The 19,059-nt window shown below is 48.9% G+C and overlaps 1 protein-coding gene across 7 annotated transcripts in view; it reads left to right on the top strand.

Annotated features, from left to right (window-relative positions):
- The window catches only part of LOC149364195 (uncharacterized), a 270,656-nt gene that overhangs the window by 224,592 nt on the left and 27,005 nt on the right, over positions 1-19,059 (top strand). Inside the window, exon 1 of one of the 7 annotated variants that reach the window (XM_089574178.1) lies at positions 13,937-14,308. The exons of 4 other annotated variants lie outside the window; for them this stretch is intronic. The gene's annotated coding sequence lies outside the window, so the exon portion shown is untranslated. Of the gene's footprint in view, positions 1-13,936; positions 14,309-14,639; positions 15,188-15,292; positions 15,314-19,059 lie in introns of those variants that run through there. 2 more of the 7 variants (XM_089574180.1, XM_089574181.1) reach the window with 2 other exon arrangements.

Raw genomic sequence — 19,059 nt, 5'->3', positions numbered from 1 at the left:
CCGAGATAAGGCTACATGACTAAGAAGCTGGAGCGCGATAGACATTACACGCGTGACACGTTACCGCCAGGCGCCGTTGCCTGTATGGCCTTGCTCGACGTTGCTAGCCTTGGCCTTGGCGTTGCTCGATAAACATCCCGTGATCACGATAGCCGTTTTTGAATACAGTCATAGCGCGCACCACGCTTTAAGTTTAGATGTGCCCTGAATAATGAGGTGAATAATTTCAATGTACTCTACGCATTTAGATGGGTAGTAAAATTTTCTCGCGTTGGTAATACATGTAAGATAGGGGTGCTGGAAAAAACGTCTCCGAAAAAAAAAAAGTGACGCAGGTTCGTCGCAATTCTGTCGGCGCTCATTGCAAAGCGAAAGCTGCTTTTCTGCAATTCTTTACTCATTTCATTCTCCCATTCTTTCTGCGATTGTTTACATATTTCCTTCTGGAATTCTTTCTGCAATTGTTTGTTTTTATTTATGTTGTTTTCGTTTTTATATCTTTTCATATATATCTTTTGATATATTTGGCATTTTATTATTCTTTTCAATTTCTATTATTTTTTATTTCGCGCTCCCCTGCCTCCCAAGGTCATTTTGCATACCGACATGACCCTGAATAACGGGAGCCATCGAGCTTTCGCTATGAAACGTCCCCGGAAAGACGTCCCTTGAAAATACGTCCCTGGAAAAAAATGTCCCCCGAGGAAGTGCCCTCTAGGAAGAAACGTCCCCAAGTAAAAAATTATCCCAAGAATTAACTTCCGGAACTTACTTGACAAGGAATTGCCCTCATTTCCGTTCTGCCCTCCCTCCGATCTGGAAATAAATACACCAGTGCCTAAATCAAAGCTAGGACAAATATCCAACTTTTAGCGCTCTGCATACCGTTGCACCAGGTCTCCTAGTCCGCACATTTAACTTGCAAGCGCTGGTGCAAGCACGTCGCTGCTTTCTCCAGGTGCATTGCATATACGCTGAACTACCACCCCCTGAAATTGCATCAGGCTCGTGCGATAGCTCGGTGATAGTATACAGAACACGCGCAATGCTTGTGCCCCGCTATCATTTTCCTATTAATACGATGCCCAGAAATAAACGTCCTTCCCCTCTAGTGTTTTGTTACAAATCTTCCCAGCCTTGGGCGATAAACCACTGCCACACTTTCGTTGCGCAGACCATACAGTTAAGGGTTTATGGGTCAGTGATGCGTTCCAACGTGAAGCAACTTAAATCCGCCTCATGGGGTAAACGCCCACTAGTGGTACTTCCCGCATGCGAGGCGGATGCTCAAATCTCTGGGGGTAACGATACGTTTGATTGCACATTTTTCCCTACTGGGGACATTTTTCCCTACTTCTCAAATAGGGACGTTTTTTCCGGGGTTGTTTTTGCCGGGGTCATTTTTTCCGGGGACCTTGTTTTCGGGGGCGTATCTTCGGGGGACGGTTTTTCCGTAGCCCGTAAGATAGACAATATAACCCTAGTTTCGGACAGTTTTCAAAAAAATGAAAAAGAGTTAATTAACCCGCAGAAACTATGTAGCTGCGGAATTTTGCAATTGTTGAGTCTTGCGTTCTATTTCTCCCAGCAGTTGCAAATTTTCTCTCAGTTTCTTCTTACATTGTCCATTTTAAGGCGCAATAAAACGTGTTGTGGATTCCTTTATATCTGTTAGGTTATTGTAGGCATATTCTAGTTAGCTGGTGAGGTCTATTTTTACGGTTGGTGTCAAGGTACTGTGCGGCATTATGTGGGCACATTATTCACTTGAATTGCTGGTACAGTTGTGGAACGTTTTGTAGATGCTATAATCTATACATAGTCTATTTATATATGAGCTCTAATTATGCCTTTTATATATAGCCCCGTTATATCATCATCATCAGCCTGAATACGCCCACTGCAGGGCAAAGGCCTCCCCCATGTCCCTCAAACTAACCCTGTCCTTTATGGGGCTCTAATTATGCCTTTTATCGGGTTCCTAATTCCCGTTAGTTATGCATAGATTTTAGCCAAGATAGCTGCCTGAAAATTTCTGGTGAATAAAATTGAATCCTAATAGATTAAAAATTTTAGCTTTATTAATTTGCTTTCAATATAACTTAATTATCCTCCATATTAGCCTCCATGCCGTGAACCAAAGCCTGTATTTTAACCTATATGGGCAAGACAGGACGACTGGTACCTGTCCGGGGTCGTGTCCAAGACAGCGGCCCTTACACTGAAACAAAAATGAAAGAAATGAAAAGTAGCGCCTTCCTGTACGCACCCAGCAAAAATCAATCGCAAGCGTTACACTCTACTTCGGCATAGTACTCAAAGATAAGCCGCGATAACACCGCAAAGTCAATCTATCTACACTGGTTGTGTGGCGTCACTGCGCTATCGCGCCGCCTAGAGAACGTGGAATTCGTTCGCGCAGTCGACGCTATGTGGCCGGTCTGCTCGCCTCGAACACTGTTCGCAAGCGGGGACGGATACTCAAAATACGCACTTGTGGGCTTCGCTCCAAAGAAAAGTGGCCGAATACGAGATCGGTGAGTGGCGGCTGTAATTTTCGTTAAATGGTGTGCGTTCTCGTCGTTGCGTTACCGCTAGCACGACGAATATAATGCCGCCACACTTCCCCGCAGCTAGGAAATGGCGGTTTTGGACGTATGGTGGCGCCACCTCTGAGTCTGCGGTCCACACGTGCGAGCGCTACAGGTGTGTGTGCTACAGGAAACGTACACATCTGCTGTGCCTGATTTCACAATGGCGTTCGTGTTTGGTAGTAGTAGATATACAGAGCGATTCATTTTTGTTAGCACACGGTATTTCATCTTAAAGGAAGAATTAAAAATTTATTGCAACACGTTCAATAACGTATGCGCCTCAACGGATGACCCAAATTCAAAAGCGGGGATCCGTCGCTGTTATGACATTTCTTTTATTAAAAAAATATCGATCGGATAAACGCAGCTCCGTGTGTATTCTACCCGGCCTCTCCACGCATATAAATGGACTCAACCGAAAACGTCCCGTATCAAGGTTGTGTGGCAGGGGCGGCGAAGATAACGTAGCGTGTAACCGAACGCTCTCTCTCACATTTTCTTCCTTCGAAACCCGAGGTTGGCTAATGTAAGTTCGTTTGATTCTGAAAGGGGGACTTGCGAAATTTCGCGTAAGATCTGCTGTTGGACACGTGCTTCCTTCCCTTGCTGCTCCGACTTTTCCGAAAAGCTCGCCGGTCCGTCAGACACATTAAGAAGAAAAAAATAAAAACCTAGCTGTGCTTTCAAGATCACAAGCTCGAATCGCTCCATGCGCAGGTCAGAACGTGCCACCAACGTTGAGATTTCGTTCGCGTGTCGTTTTTGCTTCGATCCCTTTAGAAATTAGAACATGACGTCGTTCCATTCTTTTCGTATGCTGTAGTTTCACTTTCCACCGCTGTAACCATTTGATTTTGCTGGCGACCGTATAGCCTTCATTCAGCGACAAGAGAACCTCGGGTTGCGAAATGCGAAATCGTTTTCTGCAACAGCGAGTCCTCCAGGCTCCGACGGGCATGCGGGCAGATAGGCGTCCATTTAAAGCTACAGAAAAACGGAAGGGCAGCTACTATCACGCTGTGAATCCGTGTCACGTATTTAGTGCTTCTGAGGGTTTGTGTCCAGGCAGGAGCGCCCCTAAAGCATTTGTTACGATAGCCGCCGCGGTGGCTCAGCGGTTATGGTGCTCGGCTGCTGACCCGAAAGACGCGGGTTCAATCCCGGCCGCGGCGGCTGGAATTTCTTTGGAGGAGAAATTCTAGAGGCCCGTGTACTGTGCGATGTCAGTGCACGTTAAAGAACCCCAGGTGGTCGAAATTTCCGGAGCCCTTCACTACGGCGTCTCTCATAGCCTCAGTCGCTTTGGGACATTAAACCCCATAAACCAAACCAAACCATTTGTTACGATAGCCACGCAGGTAACCTGCTAACTTGGACCTGTTGCTGGGGGACTCAAAGCCTACCTCCATACCGTTCCCTAAAACGCGCGTTATTGCACCCCAATTACTCAGTGAAGTGAAGAGAACGGGAAAGAGGGGAAGCAAGCCTCCTCCTCTTCATCGGGAAACATTGGTGACACGCGCAGTGCTACCCAGCGCGCTCGCCGCGCCACCTGCAGTAACGGCGCACTACTGCACTACCTCTCGCAGGAAGCGAAGGAGCCGCGGCGGCGGCGGCGGCGATTAAGAGCAAGAGGCGGCCTTGCCTGCCTTGGCAGAAAGCGCGCGGCCGACTCCTGCAGGAGAGCGCTGCGGGTGCACGTGGCGGCGCTCTTCTTTCTTTTTCCTCCTCCGTTCTTCTTTCGGTTCTTTTCGGCGCGCTCCGCTTCCGAGCAAGCGGGGGAGCACTGGTGGGCCCGGCGCCTAGGGCTATGGAGTCTGTGGAGCCCGCGACGCATCGATTTCTCCGGGGCGCACGTGCGGCGCGCACTCCGTTGCTCTATGCGGAGGGGGGCGGCGCGATTGGCGCAGTCTTGATTTCTCATGTTTCACTCGTGGTGCAACGCGTGTGTGTGTGCCGACGGCGCGTGCAGCGCTAGCGCGCGTGCCCTTTTCCTTGCAAATAGGGACCACTTGAATTGGGGGGGAGAGGTTGACGGAGGAGCGTTGCTACTGCAAAGTGTATAGTTCTTATTTTTAGATCGAAGGACTTGAAAGAGACTAGTCGCCACGTGGGTTTAATGTACGTGGGAAAGGGGTGTGCGAGCGGTGTGGGACGGGATAACGGTGACGGGAGCGGCTGTTTTGCGTCACGTGCTGGCTTTTACGTCACGTGATAGCGACGAAAGCAAGCACGCCTACCATCTGCATTGCTGTCTTTCATCATGTTCTGTCGACTCTAAAGACTAATAGTTTCTTGCTTCATTGCCTTCTTCAATCTCCTTTCTTTCTTTGATTTATTCTCTCTCATTGATTTTTTTCACTCTTTGTTGGTTTTGTTTTTGCTTTAATTCATTATATTGAGCAGGTTAACGACGAGGAACTTGAAACTAGCGCGAGAAGATGCCGGTTCTTTTGCCGTATAACATCGGTCTCGTGCGTCAGCCTGTGCGGCGTTATCCTCGGGAAGGAGGATGGGAGTGGAAGAGAGGTAGCTTGCGGTGCAAGAAGCAAACAAGAATGAATCCCTCATGCAGCGAGGAATGCAAGGAAAAAGTCAAGAGGTCATTCATTGCAACCTAACCGCCTGCGGGTCGTGAATGCGCTGTGAATCTCATATGTGCTGTGATATTATTTGAAGAATAAGGTGCTGCGTTGAGAGCAAGCAGGCAGCTCGAGGGTGTGGTGGTTGATTGCGTTTTCCTCGGCGTTGAGTGTTACGAGCCCAGTGCCGTGTCGCTGACCTTCGATTGAGCTCGAGCTCAGCGGGATCTCCTGAAAAGGCAAGCATTGCATCTTGCGCGAAGACTCTACATCTTGGGTCTTTCACGTGGTTGATTAGTTACATCGCATAGAGCCGCATACTGGCGTTGGAACCTGCCTTACAGTTTCGGTACACGTGCGTGTTTTGACGCTATAGTCGGCTGGTCTGATTGTACCGGGCTATTTTAAGCCTGGAGTATGGTTGCTCCGTTTTAAGCTGGAGTATGGTTGCTCCGAGCCGCTCACAGCCGTAACGCGAAGAATGTCTTTTTTTGCTTTGCTTGCTGTCTCACGAATAGTTTGATTCCAAAAACGTAGGAAAGCGAAATAGAATAAGCAATGACAGCACGGTATGCACTAAAAAGACGTTTCTCTAGTTCTCGCCATGGTTTTGCCACGTGCACATCGTGCTTTAGGCGTTTCCTACGTCTGGATATTTTAAGGCAAATCTCGTGCAAACCTACAAGCATATGTGTGCCTGTAATTTTGTGCGTTTGGTTTCTACCTCCAGTTGGAGTCTGCAGGCACGCGCTTCGAACGCTCCCGCTATGTTTAGCCATGTTTTGGCGGCAGGAAAAACATGTTGTGACGTGTTCGCGGATCTGCGTACAGCGGCAAAGCAGGGCCGCACCTGATCGATCTCTTCTAGTTCCGTGTACGCACCTTTTGTGGCGTTTTCGCTGACGATATCAATATATTGCTGCAACCCTGGGCGCCGATACATTCTCAGTGTGACTTCACTGCAAGACTCTTATTGCGGACTCTCTTCAGTCTCACTCGTCATCAGAGAGGATAGGCATGCGTTTTGATGATTGTCAGCTGCGATGACGATGAGTTCTGTACTTAAAGGTGCACTGAAGAGGAATCTGAACTCGTCTTTTTGCCGCGGGAACTCGGTCTACACGTTCCTAGAATTCTTAGAAACTGCGACTTATTGCCCGGTGTGGCCGATTTCCCTAATTAAATCGAATTAACGTCCGGCTCCCGCCTTTACTTTTTGAATTCTGCCTCGTACGGTGGGCGGAGTCGACCGACGCGGGGAGTGCCTTCCACCCAGTCCCGTGGCGGCTTGCCGCTCTGCCATCGGCGGAGTAATACGTAGTAGTCCGTATAAGCAAATAGTCTGCGCGTATTTTTATTTCTGCGGGCTTATTTTGCGGTTATATAATCTGCAAATGAAACTATTTATTCACGGAAACCTAATAAATAAAATGAAGCGAAAGCAAAGCCTCCACGGAGCTGGCTGAAAGGCACTCCCCGCGTCGGTCGACTCCGCCCACCGTACGAGGCAGAATTAAAAAAAAAAAGGCGGGAGCCGGACGTTAATTCAATTTAATTAGGTAAATCGGCCACACAGGGCAATAAATCGAAGGTTCTAAGAATGCTCGGAACGTGTAGATTGAGTTCCCGCGGCAAAAAGATGAGTTCAGATTCCTCTTCAGTGCACCTTTAAGAATTTTTTTTTTCTTTCACAGTTCTGCCTGTACACTCGGCTTTAGTGTGATCAGCAGTAGCGGTTTAGTACATTTTGCTGTTGTACTTGGCGTTTATTCATGGGCGAGCATGTGAACCAACTTGGAGAGTAGAGGAGCTCTTGGTACGCTTGATGGAGAATCATGTATGTGCTTTTTGACGGAAATCACATTGTCACACAAATATCCTCGGTCATGCAAGCCCGCTTCACCACTGCGTTAGGAGTGGTATGTGGACTCCCAGCGATCTGGGAACGTAGAGAACGACCAATTCTGTATATATGGGCGTTAACCCATTAACGCTATAGTGCCCCTCCAGCTTTTGTCATGTTCGAACCTTTGTATAAATTCGCATTCCCTGTACGACGGCGCAAAAAACTTCACCTTAACTGCCCACTGTAGTCGCTGCTCTGTTATGATCACTGCATACAGAGACTGAGGTCTACTACAATGGCGTTTTTTTTTCTTTTTCTTTTCTCTTTTGAGCGGCTGCCTACTCTAATGAGAACATGAAGTCGATTTTTTGAATGAATAGGCGCTGGTAAATGCGTGCATAGCATTTGAACGACGATAGCATTAACTAAACCCGAATTCGAGAAGGGTAAGAAGATTTGTGAATGACACGTCTAAGCTCCAGCAGCCTGTGTCTTTTTCTTCCTTTTTTTTTAGAGAGTTGTCGGACTACATAGTTCCTGTATTGAATCGTGTCAAGAACCCCTAAGGCACCCATCACGGCAGAGTGTTTGTCACGTGCACATGCCGAGGGGCTCGCTCTTTCCACCATTGGGATCGCTTCGTATGTCTCTCGAGTGCAGCGTGGCACTTACTGAACACTGTAGCCCTAACTTGCAACCGTACTGCTCTGTCGCGGGCCCTCATCCGTCAAACAGAGCACAAGAATGACGGAGGACCGCGAAATATGCGCCGTCACACACTGTACCGCGTATATACCATCGGCGTTACGATATATCGTCGCAATGCGAACGTTAAAACGGGTGCGTCAGCCTTCTTTGTATGTTTTTTTTTTTTTTCACGCTGGGGCGTCGCTGCGGGATTGCGGTATACAGCGACGAGCTGCAGACACCGTGAAGGTCATCCGGGCCGCGACATTCAACGAAGTCGTTGACGCAAAGACCACGTTTCCACTCCATTACCGAACTGCTGGAATTTTTTTAAACGCACTAGCAGCCAACGGTATGCTGGAGATAGATGTAACTCAACAGAATGGTGGTGTTTGTGTACTTCAAAGATTAAACGAGTACGTTGTCGGAGAAAAGCTAGTTTTGGAAGAAGAAAAAAAGAAAATTGGGAGGATTTGCCGGGTAACCTTCGAACGTGGAGCTCTCCTTTTGTTTGCGACATATCTTTAGAAGCGTAGCTTGGGTGACTGCGAAGGAAATTAGGGATCCACAAATTTGAAGCAAAAAAAAAAAAATAGCAAATACGACTTCACACAAGTTCCTGGCGCGAAGCCACAAGTTGTGCGCACTGCCTTTCGGGGTCTCAGCTGCCGTGCTGTTTGCGTGTGAGTGCGTTCGATGAAAGCGGACGCTGTAGTTAACGAGGTAATGCTGTAGAGGCAGTTCAGTTTCCGGCACGGATGTGCTCTGCTTCCTTACAGATTGTTCGGTGTTGCTCTTGCGCGGCAGAAAGAGCACGTTTTTGCAGAGTGCACTTTTGATAGGTCTGCTTTTTACTCTTGTCTGCGTTTTCATTTATCACTAGCCGGGACGCACAATCAGTGTTCACGATTATCGCTTGACTTCTACACGCACTGTGGGTGCTGTTCGTGCGTGCGACCGGACCGCGGTAATTCATGACCATGAGGGGACGATTTTGATCTTAAAGGCCGTAATTACATCTTCTTGGCGGCTTATTTTGTCTACGGTTCCCAGTCAAAGGAGCTACCTCACATTTGCGCTTAGAATAACAAGAAAACTGACGACGTATTCCTTACACTCATCTAATAACCGTGCGATAGCGCTCGTCCTAGTTTGCGGTAAACTATAACTTACGTCATTCACTTGAGTACACCGCTGTAATTAGCATGGCCCCTTAACCCTAGTTATTTCATATTGTAAACGCTGGGAAAAAAAGAAAAAAGTAAAGTACGTTCCAGCCGGAAATACCGGGAGCTGCTAATGCGTACAAGCTGGCACACACACTCCTGTGCCCGCCCTCCGCAGGTCGCTGGATCGAATCCAGGTCGCGGCGGGCGCATTTCGGTGGCAGCGAAAGGCTAAAACGCCCCGCGTAGAGTGCGATGAACGTGCTCATTGAAGAATCCAAGTTGTTTGATTAATCCAGAGCCCTCTGCTATACTTCGTCTCTCATAACCATGGGCAGTTAAGGATGTTGGACCCTACATACCATACCGTACCTTACCATCCATACCGTACCATACCATACCGTACCATACCGTACGGTACCATACCATACCATACCATACCATACCATACCATACCATACCATACCATACCATGCCATGCCATGCCATGCCATGCCATGCCGTACCGTACCGTACCGTACCGTACCGTACCGTACCGTACCGCACCACACCACACCGTACCGTACCGTACCGTACCGTACCATACCATATACCGCACCATACCGCACCGTACCATATACCGCACCATACCGCACTGTGCCATACCGCAGCGCGTATCACTCTTCTCCCCGTTTTCTCACATATTACTTGTTTTCGGGGTCTTTCAGTGGGACCAAAAACGTAGTATATATTCGTGGCTGATATGTGGGATCGCTTGTCCCGTTGCACTCTCGTCTTTTCTTTTTGTGCACTTCGTTTTTGCGTCATTAAACGTTGGCCAGGTACGTTCCGCCGAGTAGACCAACAGTATGCATTGCGCAGTATGCGCTGCTTCTCACTGACAACTGGCGTCACTGTTTCATCGCAGCTGCACTGGTCTCGCGGAAAGCGAGCAGCTGCTTCCATCGCCGAGTGATGCCCAACGAGCCTTAAGCTGGTACGAGAAGCAAACAGGGGATATATTGGGAACCTGTCCTGAGCCGCGACACTCGGCTCATTACCCGCCGCTAGAAAGTTTCCAATAACTCTTCAGATCGCTCACACCATGGTTAGCTCTGCCAGCGGCGAAACAAAATCGTACAATAGAGGCTTCCGCGATGTCTTGAGAATAATCGCGGGTGGGCGTCCCCGCGCCACTGAATTGGTTTAAGCTGACGTAGCCAGTACCGAAAACGCAACGACGTATTAAGATCTGGCAGAATGGAAGTGGCAGAGATATATGTATACGTAATATCTTTCCCAATTCCACTGGTCCAAACCCCTCTGGCCCATTTGCCTAGCTGTGCAAGGGTACCGGGTACTTTCAAGCTACTTCCTTGTCGCTTTCCTGAGCACCTTCCATTATATTTCAATGGAAAATAAAGCCCCTATGTCATTCATTCATTCATTCATTCATTCATTCATTCATTCATTCATTCATTCATTCATTCATTCATTCATTCATTCATTCATTCATTCATTCGTTCATTTTCTCTTTACCTTTATTATGTTGCTCGTTACAGCGTCCTCTATATCGAATGCATGCGCAACGCAGAGCTTCTTCGGGTCTCAATCCGGGTTTCGAACTACTGCGAGCACAGGCTTTTTCGATACGCGACAGTGAGGCAACATAGTATTATTGTGGTAAAGACGAAGGTCGCGACGCCGTAATAATCGACACGTGCGTCACTTACGACATTGAGGAGCGAGCGGTGATTGATAGCGGCGTTGGCGGTGAAGGGCTTCGCACGTGCACCAGGCGCACAGACGTCAATGTGAATTCCCTCTCTCCTCCCCTCACCCCCGGCTTGTCGTTCTTCCTTCTTCTTTCTCTCATTTCCTCCTCTTCGCTTTCTTGTTTTTCTTGGGTAGGTCCTCGTTAAATACGGAAGCTCAAGGCCTGAGCGGCGTCCTCAATTGTATCCGTACACACAAAGCTCAAGTGCAAGCTGGCGTGGCTATTGTATGTTTAACTTTTTTTTTTCATCAGGCGTAGTTTACCCCATGGATACCCGTGAAGGGTGGGCTGATTATCACTGTTGTCTCTGTCTACTGAATTCTGCGAAATAAAAAAATAACGAAAAAAAAGCTTTCTACTATTCAGCGCGCCCGCAATGGTGAAGCAAGGAGCAACGCAATGCTTCACCCGCCGGTTTCTAATAGTTTGTTTTTTGTTTTATAAGGTATTAACCTCCCAAAGCGACTCAGGCTAGGAGAGGCGCTGTAGTGATGGGCTCCGGAAATTTCGACCACCAGGGTTGTTTAACGTGCACTGACGTCGGACAGTGCACGAGCCAAAATCAAACTATTATAATGCGGAAGAGAGCTCGTATAGATGAGCTCTGCTACGTCAGTTGTGAACCGTTTGATCGCTACCTGGCCCGCGAATTTTGTTACTACAGTGTATTCCTGCCAGAATGCGTTATGTATATCACTGTTTCATGTGCATTCACTGACTCAAGCTAGCACGTAGCTAGGATTTCTTTTTCTTTTTTTAGGGGAGGGGGGGGGGGGGGGGTACGTTATCGTAACCGTTCCGCATAAGGATCAATGCTTGTGATCGTGGATGCGCAGTGCATCATCGTTACAATACTGGTTGGTTGGTTTGGTTGGTTTATGGGGTTTAACGTCCCAAAGCAACTCAGGCTATGAGAGACGCCGTAGTGAAGGGCTCCAGAAATTTAGACCACCTGGGGTTCTTTAACGTCCACTGACATCGCACAGTACACGGGCCTCTAGAATTTCGCCTCCATCGAAATTCGATCGCCGCGGCCGGGATCGAACCCGCGTCTTTCGGGTCAGCAGCCGAGCACCATAACCGCTGAGCCACCGCGGCGGACACTACTGCAGAGCCGTGCAAGTATCCAAGAATCTTAGAACTCCCCTATGACTGAGCGCACCGACAGAGGGGGACACGCCTTCTCTCCACTGACCCTGGCTCCCGCAATAATGTGGAGCGCAGCCTCCGCGTCCTCGGCCGTCCGTTATCGCTATGCGGTGACGGCGAGGACCCGAGGGCACGGAACAGCAGCAATGGGAGCGGGAAGGGAAGGATGCCCTCTCGGGGACTTGCGTCATAGCGCCGAGACCGGAAGCTGCAGGAGCGTCGATCGGCAGCAGCAGTCGCGTCTTGTTTGTTTGCCGGGGCGGCGCGACCGATTCCGCTCTCGACCCCGAGCCACTCTCTATGGCGGCGGTTAGCGGAAAAACAAGAAAAGCGCGCCAACCGCGAAGGAGCTCGCAAGTGCAAAGCGGAGAAGCTCGAGCTCGAACAGAAAGCGCGAAAAGACATTCTCCGCTATTTGCCTCTTCACTCTGGTTGGGGTCACCCTGAATTTGTACGCACACTCGACTGTCCACTTAACGCGACCATCCTCAAGAAGTCCGAATGCAGTGTTCGTCTGTGGGACCTCCTCTCGAATATGTTTTTGGCACATACTAACCTCGGCCTTGCGGCTGCTGCGTTTCTATGGCGACGATATGGATGATGATGATGATGAAAACGTTTATTAAAGCCAAAGTGCCTTAGTCGAAGGGAAGGCTGATCGGGTCCCTAGTCCGGGACGCCGTTGGTAAAAGCCGCTGAGAAACGCCCTTGAGTGGTTCGATGTCAGTGCATGTTAAAGGAAACCTTTGTTGGAGCCATCCAACAAGATTGTTTTGGTCGGTTTATGGAGTTACGGTCCCGAAGCGACTCAGGCTATGAGGAACGCCGTTGTGAAGGGCTCCGGCAATTTCGAACGCCTGCGGTTCTTTAACGTGCACTGACATCGCAGCTCACACGGGCCTCTATATTTCGCCTGCATCAAGATTCGAACGCCGCTGCTGGGATCGAACCCGCGTCTTTCGGCTCAGCAGCCGGGCACCATAACCACTGAGCGACCGCGGGGCTCCGGAGCCTTCCACTGGGGCGTTCCCCGCACAAGGCACATGGTATTATATAAGACGTTCTCCCATAACAAAAATGAACCAGTTCTGGCAATTCTTGAAGTGCCTTCAAACAGAGCGGGAGTAGGCTTTCTTTTTTTTTATTAGGGTGTCAGGTTCGTCGTTCGTTGTGCGTTCCTGCAGTCCGCTCACCAATCTTTACCCAGTGATCTTTCACTCCCGCCTTCCTTCCACCGGGAAGTCAGGCAGTTACTGCGCTGTTTCCGTTCCTCAAAAATCACTAATAATTTGTCTAATATTAGGGTACCGGGCTTGTTGCCGCAGCCATCGACGTCGCTTTCGCGCGGACAGATGTGGCACGCGTCGGTTCTGGTCTCCAACCTCTTGATCCTTTCACGTCTCTATACCCACAAGGTAGTGACAGTAGCCGCGTTTACATGAATGCGACAGAAGTCGACTCCAGTTCACTCTTAGAGCGAAAGTGCGAAAACGTCGAGGAAGAGAGTAGAGAAAAATTATTGCTTTCATTCTCAAAAACCAGCTTTTTTCTCTCGAAAAATCGACTCTGTCGCATTCTGTCGCATTTATGTAAACGCGGCTAGCAGCTCATCTGGTGCCTGTCGACAGGCCCGAGCAGTTTTCATCCTTTGTACAGCCACTTGCACACATTGGTGTAGTCGAAGGGAGCGTCATGCTCAGAACGCTGCACGTATTCCGGAGGCCAGAGCGTGAAGCGTGGGGCGAGTCGAGGAGTGAAGGAACGCCGTTGGGCGTTCCTCGCCAACTTAGCGGTTTTTAGTTTCAACTGCCCGGGTTTCAATAGTCCGTTTATGTGAAGCCCGGTCAATTGAAACCGAGGAAGAACGCCAGCACCGCCAATAAGTAAACTGAGAACGGCAGCATATGAGACGCGCTGCAGAAAACGACGAAGAACGCCAGCTAAGTGGCTAAGGCACTCGTCTACTGAGCCGGAGCACCCGGGTTCGAACCCGACCACGGCGGCCGCGTTTCGATGAAGGCGAAACGCAAAAGGCGCCCGTGTGCTGTGCGATGTCTGTGCACGTTAAAGATCCTCAGGTGGTCGAAATTGTTCCGGAGCCCTCCACTACGGCATCTCTTTCTTCCTTTCTTCTTTCACTCCTTCTTTATACGTTCCCTTACGGCGCGGTTCGGGTGTCTACCGAGATATGAGACGATTACTGCTCCATTCCTTTCCTCAAAAAGCCTGCATTTGGGTAGTCGTAGCGTTCTTTTTACGAAAGCTATGTCCGCGCCTGGCGTTGCAGCACTTGACGAACGCGACGATCATTTCTGCAGAGTCTGCGAGCTCGCTTCGACGCCAAGTTCTCACACTCGCAATGGTTGTTTCAGAGCGTCAGCGCGGATGCTTCGCCCCAATGACAAAAGCTATTGTTCTCATTACTTCCTTAGCTGTGGTGCATTAGCGGATAGATGAAGCGTTTCAGTGTACCGGGAACAGATTGCGCTTCTGCGTCGGTGTCATGAACTCTACCGCCAATGCATAGAGTGAGTTCGTGCTTCATTTTTTTTCGCATTCATTATTACTTCCGTCGCTTTGCTCAGTGATTTTGTGCTCGGCTACTGACCCGAAAGACGCGGGTTCAACCCAGACCGCGGCGGTCAAACTGTGTGATGTCCGTGCACGTTAAAGAACCCGAGGTGGTCGAAATTCTAGCGTCCCTCTTAGCCTGAGTTGCTTGGGGACGTTAAAGTTGCTTTAGGACGTTAAACCCCCATAAACCAATATTCAAGGGTATGACACACGGCATGATGCGGTGTCTTCTGGGATGCTGGTGTCAATCTTGCTGCAATTCAGATCCGCCGCACAGCACACGGCACAAAGAGACAATTTCTGACTTTCTCCCGTAGGTTCAATACACAAGGCACGCTTAATTCATCCAAGCTCCGGAAGCATTCCTTCTGACCGCATTCGCCTCGCGGCCTCTGATAAGCGCGCAAGTGGTCTGCGTTTTGTTAACCTCTCTTTACTGTTCTTTTCCTTTTTTTTCGCCCCCGGCCTGTTGCAACTGCTGGGCACGACCGCGCTATTTGCTGTCGCGATTGTCGCGTATGCAGATATCCCGTGCGCGCCGCAGACGGCATGCGCTCACGGCGCGGGGCTCTATCTTTGTTGTCCCCGTTTCGCCCGCAGCTGTTTGTCCCCTGCCTGGCTTTTACTTTTATTATTATTTTTTTCTTGCTTTCCACGCCTTGCTCCCGGCTTTGCTTTAGCCGCATGGGGAGAAGAAACGGGGCTCAGTTTAGCGACCCCACCGTTCCTCCACGCTCCTGCGCTTGCGTGTGTCGGTCCGTATTCGGTCGTCAAGCTCGGACAGTGCCGGTCCGTATTCCGTCGGACAGGAAATGAGAAAAAAGAAGAAAAAGGTACGTTCGTACGCGTGGCCTCCGCGGCGTTGATGGATGTTTCGGCGCCTCCGCAACGGGGCTGAATTGCAGAGCGAATGCCTGGGACGGTTTGCTTTGAGCGGTGGCCTTTTTGGTTGAAAGGCGGTAAGTGTCGACGTCATTCCCGGAAGAAAAGTGAGCGCGTATATTAGACCCCATTGTTCTCGTTAGGTTGGAACTTCCGCTAACGGTAGGTAGCGTTCGTGTTGTCGGTTCGTTGGCCGTAGTTAGTTAATGACGCGTTGGCGCCCTCTTTCGTTCGGGTTGTTTTGCTAGAAATGGAACAAGTGTTAAGGACGGGGCGTATTTAAAGTGGTTCACGCCGAAATCTTGCCGGGCGATAAGGAGGCAGAAGGCTGTCTTACGAGGGGAATTTTGTCCCTACTACCCGCGTTTCTTTAGTGTGGAATACGGAAGGGCATGCTAACGCACGAGGTCGCCGCGTTGGCTCGGTGGTTATGGCGCTTGGCTGCTGACTCGAAAGACGCGGGTTCGATCCCGACCGCGGCGGTCGAATTTCTATGGAGGAGAAATTCTAGAGGCCCATGTACAGTGCGATGTCAGTGCACGTTAAAGAACCCCAGGTGGTCGAAATTTCCGGAACCGTTCACTACGGCGTTCCCCATAGCCTGAGTCGCTTTGGGACGTTGAACTCCCATGACATTAAACCCCCATGAACGATAAACCAAATCATACCGCACCTCCTCCCCTCGGGTCGGGCAGTGAAAGATATGTCTGGCTTTATGCACTGCCCCTTTGTCAAGCTGCTCAACTGTGCGTCGCCTTATAGAGTTTTCCTGAACGAATCAACTTCTTGCTGGCAGTCGATTATAAGACGAAACACTTATTTGTATAACATCAAAGACCTCAATTGTGCTTGAACTACAATTGAGTTTATCGCTCAACAGATGGAAACCGATGGTGGAAAGATTGTGAGAGGATGTAATTTATTAGAAATGGCTTGAAACGCGTACCGTACGGTACGCTGTCAATCACCAGTCAGGTCTATTGCGACGGGGCGGAAAATAAGAGAAAAACGCACTCTATTCTGGTAACGACGTCGTTACAAAACAACAAGGCGTATAGACATTTCTTGCTTTTCATTTTTCTAATGCCCCCTTGTTCCGAAATTCGGGGGATTCCGGGCCCTTTGCCACATTCAATACTAAAAAAAATAGGGGGGGGGGGGGGGGGGGCGGGGGGCAATTAAAACCATATTCATTATTTATGCGTCAAGCGTAACCAAATTTTCAGCAGATGTGCAACTTTTTGGGCTGATTTCAGCACTGAATTTTATTTCAAGATGGTTGTCATGGTTGTTGAGTAATTACAAGTAACACACACTCGTAAATTCACCCCCAGGGCGTCCATAATTAAGGAGAAGAAAGGTCATATTATTTTTTTATATCAGCATGTTCACAAAGCTTTTTGTTGTGCAATAAACTTTTTAGTCCTTACTTTAGATTCTTGGTACTCATGGATTCAGAAGTTAAACTTTCATGCATGCATTTTCACATGTAAACGCTTCTTACAAAAATAATATTCAAAAGATATTGTCGGTGTACACAGAAAGATCGAGAACTTTAGTGCAATCCTCAACGCATCAGGATTGATGCTGAAGAGAACAATAATTCTACTGGCATTACGTACGAACTGCCGAATAGATGACTGATAGCAATCTCAGCAAAAGTGAAAAATGAGAAAACCAACCTTAAAGTTCATTCCCTGGTTTATATTGCCTTGTGTTCTTATCGGTAAGAGAAATGGGGCATTGCAACCAACGGAAGTTCTAATCTTCTTATCTCCTCTTCTTGGTGAGACTGAGATGGTGGTTATCCGTCGTTGGAAGCTCCCGGAATTCGGGATGCGATGGTACTGTGGGAAGCACGATTCGCTCACAATTTTTCAAGGCTACAGGCAAAACGCAGTTTTCTAACCTCGTACTGCGTATTTGACCCCAGGTTTATTTCACGAGAGAGATGAAGATCTGTGTGTTACAAAATAAAGAAGTTGAGTAGAATATTTTGACCAAATCGGCTATTTATTTGATTGCCGCATCTATCGTAATAGACGTAGTAGTAGTGCCGCATCTGTCGTAATAGACGCACTTGTCACAACGAGCGCGAACCTGGTAGAAGTTGCATGTACGACTCTAAATGCCCCCTCGGACCGACAGGGGGCTACGGCGAACATTGTATCATGTCCTGATTATGACGACTGAGGTCAAACTGGGCTAACCGGGCGGCAGAGTCTGTACCTACACTAACGAGAAGCGAGGCGCTAAGCATGGGTTGGTCTCTCGGTCGTCCGTTTCGTTGTGTGCCATTCTCAACGAAGAAAATGTCAGCAATGGCATTTTTCGGCGTTTTCTGACAGGTTTCTGGTGATTTCCATTACTTTAAACTTTCCAAGCTTTACCTGCTTTGTTCCTCACCCTTCCCTCGTGGTCTTACCTCGTGTTTATGCTAGTGCACTGCTTCTCGCTAGAATGTCGTACCAACTCGGCCACCAGTCTACGCTATTGTACCTCTACGCTATTGTATTGACCAGTCTAGGCGATTGTATTGACAGCGCTTTGTCTCGTCCCTTCTTCCCTCGCGTTTGTGCTAGTGCACTGCTTTTTCCTAGAAAATAAAACTTGTTCTTTTTAAGGCTTTGCCCTTTGTTGATTCGCGTCACCTGGGCTTCCAGAAGGAATTTTGTTTTAACAAGGTCTTCCTACGTATTGGAAACTTCCAGGAATCAGTGCTTGCAGCTAGGTAAGATGTTACTATTATTTTTCTTTTTCTAAGCCTCACTTACCCGGTCAACCCCTGCGTGGTATTTGAGAGAGCCATTTAAATATTACGTAGTTTCCTCGGTGTGACATTTTTTTTGTCTTCATTTTCGAGTGTTTGCTCGTACCTCGTCGCTGCAGTGTTCAATCCGTACAGCTCAGCTCGCAAAGACAGAGCCGGCCCTTACAAAAAAAGTTTTAGACAGTCTATAGAGTGTCTATAGATTTCCGTCTATAAAGTCTGTAGACAAAAGTCTATAGGCAATGCAAATGTCATAGATAGTCTACAGATAATCTATAGATTTGTGGCCATACAGTTTTAGTAGACTTGTTTATAGACAGTCTATAGACTATGAGTAGACAAAAAGCAATATCTATAGGAAGTCAATAGAGACAATAAGACGTCTATATAGACTATCTATAGACCATTTTTATAAGGGCCGCGCGCTGCGAGCGAATTTCCGATCAACGCGTGCACCCGCGAAGCCAGCGGCCGAGACGCGCTGCGCGACCTCGTCCCTCTTCCAAAGTTCAAAGAACAATGTACGGCGCTCCTGCAGTCTCCTTTTCAAATCCTCTCTCTGACCTCGACCCGCACTCCCGGTCGTCTTAGGAGGGAGAATTCGAAGCCATGTTTTGACTCGCCCCCTTGTACGTTCTGGCAGGAGAGAAGTGAGAGAGGAGGTCACGAGGCGGAGCGCGGCCTTCCTTCCCATCCTGGAGTCGCGTGGATCGGCGTCTGGCGGCCTCTCTTCCGCGGAGTAGACTGCGCGGGATTTTCCGCGCCGCGTGGCGCTCGTGCCGGGGTCTTTCGCCCTCTCCGGCGCACACCACGCGACCCCCTGGCGGGTGATGACATATGGCGCAGGGGTGGTGGTCGATAATTTCTCAGCTGACCCCGAGGCATTCCCTCTCTCCTCTCTTTATCCTTGATGGGGTAGGTCTCCGGGAGAATAGGTGTCGCTGTCATATTTATCTCCGACCGACGTCAAAATGCTCGTCGGGCGTTGTGTAAAAAGGTGATATGTTAGACGCCATCGACATGCTGACTGTTTTGGAGTGTGCTTATGCGTGC

This window comes from Amblyomma mixtum, chromosome 2 (genome assembly GCF_055824585.1).
Source record: "Amblyomma mixtum isolate Tamu chromosome 2, ASM5582458v1, whole genome shotgun sequence".
Classification (NCBI taxonomy): domain Eukaryota; kingdom Metazoa; phylum Arthropoda; class Arachnida; order Ixodida; family Ixodidae; genus Amblyomma; species Amblyomma mixtum.
The sequence above is the reverse complement of the archived record's forward strand: the minus strand, read 5'-3'. Positions and strand labels throughout refer to the sequence as shown.